At 41.2% G+C, this 12650-nt stretch overlaps 1 protein-coding gene across 2 annotated transcripts in view; it reads right to left on the reverse strand.

The window, feature by feature from the left end:
- The window catches only part of LOC131685048 (ras association domain-containing protein 8), a 231983-nt gene extending 224677 nt beyond the window's left edge, over window positions 1–7306 (reverse strand). For both annotated transcript variants that reach the window (XM_058968437.1, XM_058968436.1), the window contains exon 1: window positions 7090–7306. The gene's annotated coding sequence lies outside the window, so the exon portion shown is untranslated. The remainder of the gene's footprint in view (window positions 1–7089) is intronic.
- Between the last annotated feature and the right edge of the window lie 5344 nt (window positions 7307–12650).

Consider the following 12650-nt stretch of genomic DNA (forward strand, 5'->3'; position numbering starts at 1 on the left):
GCATGATTGACGATAGACGAACAAAGTACCAAAAGTTTATGAAGGGTTGGAGACAGAGGAACCAACTGTACTCGTGATCGTAAATCATTATCGTTGCTTCCAAATAGCCTGCAAAAACTTGGGCGTTTATTTTTGCTTTGCTATTGCTAACGGCGAGAATGATACGCAATCGTTCCAATAAATCTGCATTCAAACCCGTGATCTCATAAACTCTATCCAGCAAAAACTTTTCTTGTCGCGTTGCCATCATTGGAATTGCCTCCACTGGGTAATGGCTCATTAATTCGAAGGCTCGATCTTTTCTTTAACGATTTGTCGTCTTTCCAACACGCCACTTTGGTGTTTCCTTCTCAAAACGTCGTCATCGACCACCGATTCTTAACATTTCCTTTCGATCATGCCCATATGATCCTGCCTAGCTCCAGCTTTCCGTTCTAAGTTTACGAATGATTAACTTTAGAATACCTATCTGTTTTTCGATTTTAACATCTTTCGTTTCTCTTATTCATAAATTTTCCGAAACTAGCTAACGAAGTTGATACTGTGAATTAAAATATGTGTGACTAGGATGGCTAGCCAAACATCACACTACGTTCTCCGCTGTTCAGATGGATTGATACACGACTACATTAGAAACAACAACTCAGTGGGCCCTTTGCCACACTCGGGCAGTTTTATTTGAGATTTTGTTTATCTATCTGACCTTATTTTAAAAAATAGTTGCTAGGTTACACTGACCTTTTACTTTTAATGCTACAAATAGTAGTAATATTCTCAATATTCAAACTAAAATAAAATGAGTTAAACAAAAATGACCTCTGAGATTTTTTCATAAAACATACTATCATTTGTGATCTATCGAATGCAAAAAGAAAGGATCAATTTCACTTGCTCCATTTTAAGATATCAACATTTGAAAAGGTTGTGTTTTTTTGCTAAAAATGCTCATAGCTTTTGAGCTATCTCAAATATGTCTATATAAATAATATTCGTCTCAATAAGCTGTAAAAGTTTTGTGAAGACGCTATTGACGGAAAAAAATTATTTAAAAAGTTACAACGAAAAAACTGATTTTGTTAGGGATACCCTATTACACATCATTTTAATAGCTGTAAAATTAAAACCATTAAAGTTACGAATATGACGTCCTCAGCAAAGTTGCTTGAAAAAGGTTGTACTACAATTTTGCGGAACACTTCATTGTTCTATCTCTTCTTATTTCGAAAATAATTTTCAGATCGTACAAACAATAAGGACCACCCTAATGTCACCCACCTCAAAAGATGCCTTAATTGACACAGATTATTTGTTCCGAAGACATGAAATCTCTAGAACCAGTAGTTTAGTCACAAATGTTTTTGTCATCCTAAATTCTGGATTCGGACCACTGTGCAATGGACGCTTTCCAAAATCGTTTAAATTCAGGACATGTCTTTTAAAATAAGGACGACTGATAATCCTTACCCACGCATTTCAGTAGCAGAAGCATGTGGTCAAATGTCTTAGTAATGAAAAACGCATCAGGTATAAGCGAAATAACAAACGTGTGTGTGCAAATACAAAGATTTTTACGAGTTTTCTCAATAGTGTGCTACATTATTACAAAAACGTTACAGCAGTAATACTTATTTTAGTTGTTTTCGAATTTTTTGGTGGTAAAACGATTGGAACCCTTTCATAAATAACAGATTCATGAGCGTTCAAATTAGTGATGAAAAACGTGATTAATTCAATTTAAATTAATTTAAAATCTATTGAGATTTTAAACACGTACTCTCAGATAGTGCAGTAAGCCATTTTTAATGTCAAAAGCACTGTACTGGAAAATGACATATGGCGAGAAGTGGCGTAGTAAGAAAATTTTTCGGGGGGGGGGATATGAATTTTTTTTTGTATATATATGAAAAAATGTTCAAAAACATTCTGAGCAGGAAAAAAATGTTCAAAACCAACAACTCAGGGAACGGGTTTGGGTAGTCAAGGTAGGAAAGCCAGCTGTTGGTATAGAATTAATGCTCTTCCCTACGAGGACAATCTGGGCGGCAAACTTCAGACTGTCTAATTTACTGAGCCCTTCAGTTCCCTTGTGCAATTCAGTACCACTTCCTTGTTGAGCTTCCGACTGGTTCGCGAACTACTCGGTCTAGTCCCCGACGATAGATCTAGCCTACTCCGACGAAAAGTTCCCCGGCGAGTTCGAAAGCTAGTCAACCAGCCAGGTGCTGCGGTCAGTTCGGCGATTCCGGTAGAGTAGGGCATCCGGTTTGCTGGAGCCCCGGCGCGGCTGGTGGTGTATCGTCGCGATCTACGCGGTCTCGTTCCCGGCGGTGAATCTGACTGTCGCTGACGGAGAGGTCCCAAACGAAAGAAGTTCTCCCGATACCGATTCTTATTTGGTTTCAGTACTACAACTTCTTGAGTCCTTTGGCTCCGTGACCGGTGCCATTTAGCACCGCAACTACTTTAAGCCCTTTAGTTCTCTTCTTGGGCCATTTAGTACTACTTCCTTTGGTGATCCATTCAGGTCCTCGACTTGTTCGCGAACAACTCGGTGTATTCCTCGACGATGGACCTGACCTACTCCGACAGAGAATCCCCCGGCGAGAGAAGTTCTCCCGAGATCGAGCTAATCAGCTAGGTGCCGAGGTCAGTTTGGCGATTATGGTGAAGCAGGGTGTCCGGTGGACTGGTGCGCCGATGACTCGCGATTAGTGGTGTCTCGTCGCTGTCTACTCAGTCTAGTCCCCAGCGGTGAATCTAGCTTACGCTAACGGAGAGTTCCCAGGCGAAAAAAGTTCTACCAATATCGATTCTTCTTTGGTTTTCGTTATTTTTCTATCGGAACAACCGGTGGGGTGCCGTGGTCGGTCTGACGAATCCGCATGGAGCGTGACGTCCGGTTCGCTGACGTTTCGACGACTCATACTCGCTGCTCTGTTGCATTCTACTGGACTAGTCCTCGGCGGTGAATCTAGCTTATTCCTGCGGAGAGTTCCCTGGCGGTGATTGCTCTCCCGAACTCGTTGTTCGATGTCCATTCCGTTGTAAGACGGTCATGATCTACATCAGCGGTTCTCAACCTTTTTCGTACTACAGACTCCTTAGATATCTCATTGGGTCGCGCGGTCCCATAGATAAACATCAATTTTGTATGCTATCAATATGTTATTTTCAATTTGTTAGGACTTCAATGACTTGAAATTTCAATATGCACTCGGAAAATATATTTTTTTTCGCGGACTCCCAGCAATGACTTTGTGGCCCCCTAGGGGTCCGCGGACCCCAGGTTGAGAATCACTGATCTACACCATATCTCTGTTTACTGCGTTCCACGTCTTTACGTCTTGTCATTCTGTAGGCTACATTATCCGGGTTGATGTCCGATCCTCCCGCTTTAAGTAGCTCCCTGCATGTCACTTCAAACCTCGGACATTCAAAGACTCTCCTCGGAAATTCAGAAACTTCAAACCTCGGACATTCAAAGACGCTCCGGTGTCTCCTCGATGATCTCACACTCCAAGCACAGTGTTTACGTTGCGTACCCACACTGATGAAGATACTCCTTAAGCAGCCGTGGCTCGGTATGAGCTGTTTCAGGTGGAAGGTCTCTCTGTGCTTTCTATTGACCCACGCCGATGGGTTTGGATGAGCCGGTAGGTCCTTTCTACGTATTGTCACATTCCTGCTGCCACGTCACCATCGAATCGATTCTCATCATCTTCCTCACGTTTCTGGCGTTTCATTGTTGTAGCACTTGATATCTTCCGTCAGGGTAATGTAGATGGGGATCATCTCGGCGACAAGGCATACTGCCTCCGGTCCACAATCGCAACTCGTACGACCAGCAGTCGAAGCGTCCTGTTGAGCTTTTCGCGGTTTCATTGTCTCCGTCACCGACACCTCCATTTCTTCAAGTGTCTCACCGTTAGTGACACATCGTCCACGAAACCAACGATTTTCACTTTCCTGGGAAGCCGCAGTGTTAAGACCCCATCGTACATCCCATTCCAAAGTGTTGGACAGAGAATGGAGCCCTGAGGAACGCCCGCTTTGACTCGCATTGCCTATTGCCCGTTTGTTCGTCTGGTACAGCAGTGCTCTACTCTGGAAGTATCTCTTCAGGATCTGGCTCATTCTTTTATGCCACGCTGTGGCATTGGTCTATTCGAGGCTGGATGGCTCGGTGACTTCCTACACTTTGGCAGCAACATCAGTTTCTGCACCTTCCTCATTTCGAGGATTACCATCATCTAAAGACTTCAGCAGTAGCGTCCTGAACATGTCCGGATATGCCAGGATCACAGCTTTCAGTGCCACGGTTGGTATTCCATCCGGACCGGGGGTTTTCTTTGTTTTTAGTCGTATCGACGCTTCTTTGCGCTCGTCGTTAGTCGCTTGCCACTCGGCTGTGTTACCTCCTTCTTCTTCGCCGTACGGTGGCGGTGGCCAGGTAGTTGAACCGTGATTCGGGAAGAGACCCAAACCCGCCCCCCCCCCCGCCTCGCTACTACGCCACTGATAGCGAGCCACTCTAATGAACATACAGGCTAACATCAAAGTGACCTCGGAATATGAAAACGAATTTCGAAATATTTTCATTGAAAAGTAGTAGTAATTGTGAATTTATTATGGAATTTTCGTTTCGACGTTTCATCAGAATCCGATACTAAATTATTGACAGAACTAAGCTAGTGTCGGATTCACTAAGTTAGTATCGGATTCTGATGAGACTAAGTCGAATTAAATCATTTCCTGCAACGCTAATGGAATGTATCCTATGGCAAGACTACAGGCAAGATTTTTTAAAAATATTCTTGCAATCTCCCATTTGATCGATACGGTTGCAACAATTCTGCGAGTAAATCTCCAAGAATCAGAACTATCTGAAAACAGCTCATGGGCATTAGCACAAAACTGATATGAAAGTATTTCGATTTCGAAAGAAATTGTGGTTTTTCCAATCACGTCGCTTAGAGGATCAACGGGCATTCCTGTAAACCCGTCTCTGCGTCTGTAATTCAAAGCAAGTCTACATAACTTTTTGAATATAGCAAGTTCGGCATTTCACCAAGGGGTTTCTTTAGAAGTACACAAAACTCAAAACGGACATGCCTCTTGGTATGTTGTTACTGTGAGTGAGCTTTTTTTATCCACGATATCATCCGAGTCACTTGGAGACTCAATCGTTGGAAAATATCCATGAATCCTGTTCGCCAAGCCTTCTTCATGGAGGTCCCAGTTCGTAGATTTTGAATATATGATATGCTACGATATCTAGTGAGATGATTAAATGATCAATGGTAATGCATTTATGATTAGATTGCTCGTTGGATAGTAGTAAGATTGCCAACTTATGCGTAATACTATCGGGCAAGAGGGTTACATCTAACAGCTCTTTCCTGCCAGATCAAGTAAATGTGGAGTGATAATATAAAAATATTAAGTATATGCAGATTTTTATTTCTTAAAAATTCCATCAATTCAGCACCTCTCAAATTGACGTTCGAACTTCCACAAATTATGTGCATTATGATTCTGAAAAAAATGCAAAAAATGTTTCCCAACTTAAGTGGAATGGAATGAAGAAATAAGATTTTTGTGTTTGCATTTGATAAACGCCGCTTATCTCTACGATGAGCAATTATATCAGAGCGCTCGTTGCACAACCTAATTTTGAAACGGAATATATCTGTGGGTTGAATTGCGCACTTATCACATTGCTGCACAATTTTTACTAAGCATCGAATGATTATAGAACTTAACGTAAAATTCAGAATATGGTGGAAATTTTTAAGGTTACAAGTATAATCTTACATCAATTACTAGTTTTCAATCATTAGATTTTTGTTAAGGCGTTGATTTCTACAAATTAACGAGTCACATTTGTATTCAATGATAGTTAATATAAACTATCTACTTTACCTGCTGTAAACATTGCTTAGCTTACTTTTCAATATTATTGGGACATTGCGTGTTGATTTTAGTTCCTTATACAGAAGACTTTTAGTCGAATGGTGTGCAATCATTGTACATGTCGAAGGTCTTTCATTCCAATCGAGACATCAGTATTGTAGGTTAAATTTCTAAACCGAAATCGGTTAATAATTATAATATGCGGGTGTGTACTGTAGAAATGTTCAGTAACACTACATGAAAACGTATTATTTTAGTTTGTAGTTTATAGGTTTACAAACAATTTGGTTTACAGATCGCTAAAACCGAATATATCACTTCATCTATATTTATGCAGTTCATAGCAGATTTTGTTCAAAATTCTCAAAGTTCCCCAAAACTTTAAAACCATTCAGAATGATAAATTAAATTATTTCAAGTTTTCGAATTGTGACTTACGGCGACGATAGGTTTGCGTTCGCAAATTTCATTTCATTTCATCGAAGGTCCCTCTTCCGGGTAACATCACATCATTTGCCGAAGCCTGCAGTCGTTAACCAACGCTTCAATATGGTGCTAGCTTTTTGGCCACATTCACAATTATCGTTGTTTGTCAACCTCGTTCTCTAGCAACGGTTTCAGTTTTAGCTTCTGACTTGACACCGGCCACCGAATCCCATTCAACACGTTACGCTCTACCAAAACACAATTTTCGACAGGAACCAAGTTTCTGTTTGAACGAATGAAAAAAAAAACCGTTCTCCCCGGTGACCAATATCCGTTTTTTCTCGACGGTGGCTTATTATGTTTTGGCCTGACACCCGCTCACACCACCGATCGACAGGTTTCCGCAGGCCTCTGGCCTTCACACATGGTTAAACAAACGCACACTGACACACAAACAACCACCAGTACTATTCGCGCTGGAACAGGCAAAAACATACGAAAACTATCGTATGTTTGTAACTTTAAAAACTGACTGCCCCTTCTTTGCGGCCTTTGAAATGCTGGCAGTTTTTCTGGCTGGAATGCAGCAGTAACAGCGAGGCATACGCAGGAGAAAAGAAAAACAAGAGAATGAACAAAAAGTCATCCGCCACCACCAGGCAGAACTTCGAGTTGCGAAGAGACCAACTAACCAACACTGGACAGTATGGGGAAAAATGTGTCACACAGCCACTGGCTTCATGCACTTACAAATTGCACTAAAAACACCAAAATTCTACAGCAAAACACATTCCGTAAACACGGAACCGCCAATCCGACACGCCAGCTACGGTTGCAAATTCCAAACTCGTCGCGAAACCCGAAAACTTTTCGACTTCTTTCTGGAGTGAAACGAAACAACTACGACGATTCACTACATGCTAGGGAAACGACCGCGCGATCGAGAGACGTGTGTCTACACGGCTTGACGAACGCGATAAAACTGTACATGCATCGCACAGTACACTTCCCCTCGACCGAAGCCGATCCACAAACAGGCGGCCGACCGACCGACCGAGAGCCAGTCAACCTGCCAGAAAGTGTGCGAACCAACAGCCGAACACCACATTCCGGTCGGGCCCCCGCTTTTTGCTGCATGGGTGCACTGTCAGTAACGGCTAGCTGTGGGATTTTCCACCAGTAGCGCTAGCTGTCAGCCGTTGCTTTGCGTTAGCGGGCGTTAGTGTGTTTTTGAAGTGACGGTTGGCTTCGCTGGTAGTTGGCAATTTTATTTGTGTGTTTAATTGATTTTTATACTTAACCGAGTGATTTGTGATGGAAATAAAACTCATACTTTTCACAGCTTTATTGAAAAATGTCTTCCTGTAAACAACGTTAATTGCTATCTGGTTTTTGATTTCGATTGAGACCGCGTAAAGAATATTTACCCTTACATACTAAACTCATTGATATGCCAGTAAAAAGAGTTTACACAGTAAAAAAATATCGTTCATAAAATAAGAAATCTTCTCTAGATCATTGAATAATCTTATACATTAATCGTATAGCTATGCTCCCAACTCCGGCGTTCGATAACGCACCAATAAATGAACATTAAAGATAATCTATATAATTTCTCTACCGAAGACAACATAAAAACCATCGCTCCAACCGATTTTTTTCTTTCTCTTACTATGGTACATGAGATGAAACAGTTTAAAATGAGATCAAAAATGCACATCACAGGTTTCCCACAGCACCGAAACACATCACCTTCTCGCATCCGTTGTCACCAAGTGGGAAATCATCATCCTCGCTTGAGCTAAGACTAGTTCTACGGCCTAAACATTTCTATACTAAATTCTAGTCCGGAATTTCCCCTTGGCGGGGGGCTGGTATCCCTTCGTTTGATTCTTATGTACGTAACAGAGTTAAAATCTTCTGAGAGGAGTAAAATCGTTTCCTGTATAGAAATGCTTCTTATCGTTCCTAATTATTTTACGATAAAAACACTTAACAAAGTAATGGCGTTATCTAAATCAAATCTAAACACGTTACGTTACGGAAAGATGATGTGAAATTTTCTAAATATGCTTTCTCGTTGGGACATAACGATGAGAACGAAACAGGATTAAATTATTTTATAAACAGTAAGGAAAGTAAAATTACACACAAAAACAAACAAACAAAAAACAAGCAAAAAGACTCCCGCGTTTGGATTTGAGATCATTACGTTCGAATTGATGGGTATATTCTTTGGGAATTTTGCACAGCAAGATTCGAAAGAATCTGTTTCTTGTTTATGTCTCTCGGTTCTGGTCATTTCGCATTTCCCTGGAAGTCAGCATATTCTTGTTTGTCCCTCCCACTGGAATTTGGGTATTCAACTGGATGATTTGCTTCACTATGTACATTGTTGCTTATTTATATTGGTGCTAGGCTAGGCTTCAGTGACCATGGTGAATATGATTTTTTTGAGCTGAATCGGAATCGGCCTATTTAATCAATAATTTTAAATTTTGAAGAATTTGAATGATTTTCAATTTGTAGGTATAGATAGTGACTACCGTTATGGGCTGATTGTCATTCATTTTATCACTGTAAATTTTTAAAAGATTTTTAACGCAGTAACCACATAATGTGACAGCTTTTCTACATCCTGGTTCGTCGATTTTTACACTTTGTAGTCTGTTCATCTCTGCTTTGTTGCGGTTAACAATCTGGAAGTGTAATTTTGACATGACTTGGGATCTGTTGAGGTAATCTTGTTTTTGTTTTACTCCTGTACCTATTATTGCGTACGTTATCTTAAAATTGAAGCCTTAGAAAAGTTAGATTTATGTGTTTCGTGTTCTACTCGTCAGTAACTGCCACCAACTTGCGGTCAATTAGACGATAAATCCAAGCTAACACCAAATTGGCGCCAGTCAGACACAAAATCCAAATAATTCACACAACTTGTGCGAACGCCTAAAACAACTGGTCGGTCTCGAGTGATGTCACGGGTAGTCAAGCGCAGAAGCTCTGGTTTGCTGGCGAGATACGAATTCTTGACTTTTGGCAGCCAAATGCCTGAAATTATACAATTTTTTTTAAAATCGAATGACGAAAAAAATTGATGTCAGCTTGGATTACTTTTCTAACTGACAGTTACAGAGGAGTAGAATATGAAACACAAAAAATCAACTTTTCCAAAAAAATATGCCTTATATCCTTATTCCCAAGGTTGCATCAAAAAGCTGAGAAAATTGACAACCGAATTATGTAAAAATGTATTCTGGTTAAGCGTACTAAGTGACTCTTTACTGTTCCAATTAAATGTTTTTCGAAGAGTTCTTTAGTTTTTCTAACAATAGATTAGCAAAATCTATAATTGTAAATATTCATTTGATGCACCTTAAAATTCTCTACATCTTGTTTTGTGACAATTTATTTCTAGCTCTTTTTGTTTCATTGAATTTTAGTAGTAAACACAAGATGACGTCCTCACAAATGCAATGGGTTTGATATCGTCGTTTTTGCCTATGCAATATGGAACACGACGATGAATATTAATACTTTTAAACCAAGATCCTCATGTATATGGACCTTGATCTAATCGAAATTCGCCTACGCGATTTGGCACCTCGTACTTGTACGGATTATAATGAAAGATTTATGTCGAAGCATGAAGAAGTGAAATCCGACTCAAATGACACCTCAACGGTGTTCTGGTGGTGAGCATGCAGCAGAACCGACCTATACCGTCTTATTTGATTTTTGAGGGCATCTCAAGGTGTTAACTACGTGCAAATAACCCTATGCACGTACCCTGGGCAAACGTCCAAAGCCAATAGTTAACCTGAGGAGGAAAAAAGGGCGTTCAATAAAAAATAAGAATGCTTTCAATACCTTTCTATAATTAAGGAAAAGAGCGTAATTTTTTTTCTCTTCAAGAGAATTGCTCTCTGGACTCCCTAGAAATGGGTGGCATGTTTCTTTTCGCTCGGGTGCTCTCAGTTCAATCGAAGATTGCGTCGAAACAGCAAGCACTCCGCGATCGTGTTGTTCGGTTTTACGAAACGTATGGCTATAGTGAAAAAAAGTTTACGGTAGACCACTTTCGAGACGAAAACGTGCCCGTGACTACAGTTTATCAGATCCTGGCATCCCTGAGCGTGGAGCGGAAGGCCTGTAGCGGCCGTCCGGTGAAAATAATGACGAACAAGAAGTAGAAACCGTTTAAAAAGCTGTTCGACAACAAGGACAGAACAAGTTTGCGTGATGCCGGCCGAAAATTACTGCTCCCATACCTTGATTCACCGAACCCTCAAGATGGAGGACATCACCTGTTGGAAGAAGACTCGGTCCCCCGAGTACACGGACGAGCAGATACCGATCGTGAAATTGCAGCGCCAGTGGATAACAAAGAACTACCGCGGGACATCGTTCGTGCTGGACCACGAAAGTTAATTTCCGCTCTCGAAGACCCACATTCCAGGAAATGACAGCTGCTATTCCATCCACAAGTCGGCCACACCTCCCGAGGTAAAATATAAGTTTAAGCATAAATTTGAAAAAAAGTTATGTGTACATCGCCATATCAGACAGAGGGTTTTCAAAGCCGTTGTTCAAGCCGAGCGGTCTGGCTATCAGTCAACAAGTGTACCAGGAAGAGTGTCTTGAGAAAATTCTTCTGCCTTTTTTAAAGGATCATCATGCGGATGGGAAGTACGTCTTCTGGCGGAGAAGGCGTTTTCCCATTACGTCAAGAAGCACCAGAAAAAGATACCGTATGTGCCGAAAGAAAGGAACCCGACCAACTTGCCCCAGTACCGTCCCTTTGAGGATTTTTTCAGCTCCCTCAGTGGCCTTGTGTACAAAAATAATTGGCGGGCCAAGGATGCGAAGCAGTAGACCACCAGAATCCGGAGTTGTATCCGGAAGATGGACGTCAGTGTCGTCCAGCGCTCTTGTGAGAGCATCGCGACTAAGTTTTATTGAACACCCGTTAAACAAGAACGAAGAGTTACTCGAAAATGCAAAGAGTACCAAACATGAAATAGTAAGTAAAAATCAAGTTTTAGCGCCGACGACATGGACATAAATACAAGTAAAGGTGAAGGCAGACGGAATGATCTGCAACAACACGCACAATACAATTGCAATTTTCACGGTTACAATAGTTTAACTCGATAACCTTTATCGGGAAGAGTTTGTTGTGGTGACAAAAAATCGGATTCTTGGCGCCCCTTTGAAGAATTCTGGAAAACATCGTCGTGTGTTTCCTGATGCTTCACTCTCTTCTTCCTGTTAGTTGTGGCGGAGAGCAATACTCGTTCAGCTTATCCTTCACAGCAAGAGCAACTGGTGCTTTTAATTCGATGCAATTGGCCGGTAAAGTGAACATCTTCACCTATCTAAACGGATTAAACTGTTGGCAAACGCAAATATGAACTCTCAAGTTCGATTGTACCAACGCTTGTTCCCACGTAATCATGAAGCGGTCACGTCCGGAAGGCCCTACCTTTGGTCCTAGCAGAATGGGTCCGAGACTTCAGTTTCGTCTCAAAAAAGAAACAAACTCAAATGCCCAAGAAGTGTTAGGGTGTTTTGACCGGATAATTTAGTGATATGGGATACACACTCCCTTCTAGACCATAACCATGAACCCAAATTCGCGGTTCACGCGAACATTCAAAAGCCCTCGCGAATATGCAAACGGTTACACGGTTAGACAAACGAATTTATACACGCGATACACACACGCCCATGCTATCAATTCCGTTACATACAAACGCTTGAGCTCTGTGCGATAAGACAGTTTTGATCGCAAAATCGAACATGCAATTGCAATCATTCACGAGATCCTAAGCCAGCGATCTCGTTAAGTGTGATTAAGTGAACGTTTTCACACCGTTTTTTCAGGGCGTCATTGCGGAGAACGTGTTGTGGGGGAAATCACTCCCTTCTAGCGTCTGAACCGTACACTCAAAATTAAACATCAAGTAAAATTATCCAAATTTCATACGCACTAGCGCACGCACCATACAAACGTGATTAAACACGTTTAAATACAAACGCCCGAACCCTTCGCCATGTTCCTCACACATCTACGTCCGTAATCTCGCAAATATCAAAACGCTTCAGTGTATAAGGCAAATTTAACTAAACCATGTTTCCATTTAACCACGGCAAAATTACTACTCACTGATAGGTTGTTTATACTAAAGCTTGGGTTAAGCATACTTAAATATAAGTTGAATTTACCTAGTTTTGAGTAGAGTTTTGAGTATTTAACGGAAGAATTTCAAGGTGACCGGAGAGGCTACTTGCGACTGTAGGGTAGTGAC

This window comes from Topomyia yanbarensis, chromosome 2 (assembly GCF_030247195.1).
Source record: "Topomyia yanbarensis strain Yona2022 chromosome 2, ASM3024719v1, whole genome shotgun sequence".
NCBI classification, from domain to species: domain Eukaryota; kingdom Metazoa; phylum Arthropoda; class Insecta; order Diptera; family Culicidae; genus Topomyia; species Topomyia yanbarensis.